The following is a 600-nucleotide window of genomic DNA, read 5'->3' as shown; positions in this document are numbered from 1 at the left end:
CAGACGCTTTTATCCAAAGCGACTTACAAATGAGGACAACAGAAGCAATCAATTGTAGTATTAAAACAACTAAAAACAGATCCAAATCTAAAAGCTAAAACTTTATAAATACTACCTATACACATTTTAAAAATAAAGAGATTAAATAAAAATGACAAATGCATACAACAAAATTTAAAAACTTAACATTTAAAAGAAAAACAAAAAATAAAGCTAAAAACAATTCAAAATATTAAAGAACAAAAGGTATCAGAGTATAATAATGATTCTAACATTACACTAAATTTAAATAAAATTAAAATAAATTTAAATGAAAAACATAAAAAAAAAAAAATGTACATAACACTAAGCCAAACACCAAAAAAACAACTACATGTTGTTTGTACGTTTGTACACATACACATATATATATATATACATACACGTTTATAAATTCAATATATATATATTATTTCATTTCCATTTAGTTTGTTGAAGTATTAAAATAACTCAAATTAAATAAAACAAACTTAATAAAAATACCTTATACAGAGATAATAAATTCAGACATAATGTAACTAAAATTAAAATAAATAACAAATACAAATAATACAAATCAAA

Source organism: Sinocyclocheilus anshuiensis, unplaced genomic scaffold, assembly GCF_001515605.1.
Source record: "Sinocyclocheilus anshuiensis isolate Anshui unplaced genomic scaffold, SAMN03320099.WGS_v1.1 scaffold706, whole genome shotgun sequence".
NCBI lineage: Eukaryota > Metazoa > Chordata > Actinopteri > Cypriniformes > Cyprinidae > Sinocyclocheilus > Sinocyclocheilus anshuiensis.
Note: the sequence above shows the minus strand (reverse complement) of the source record.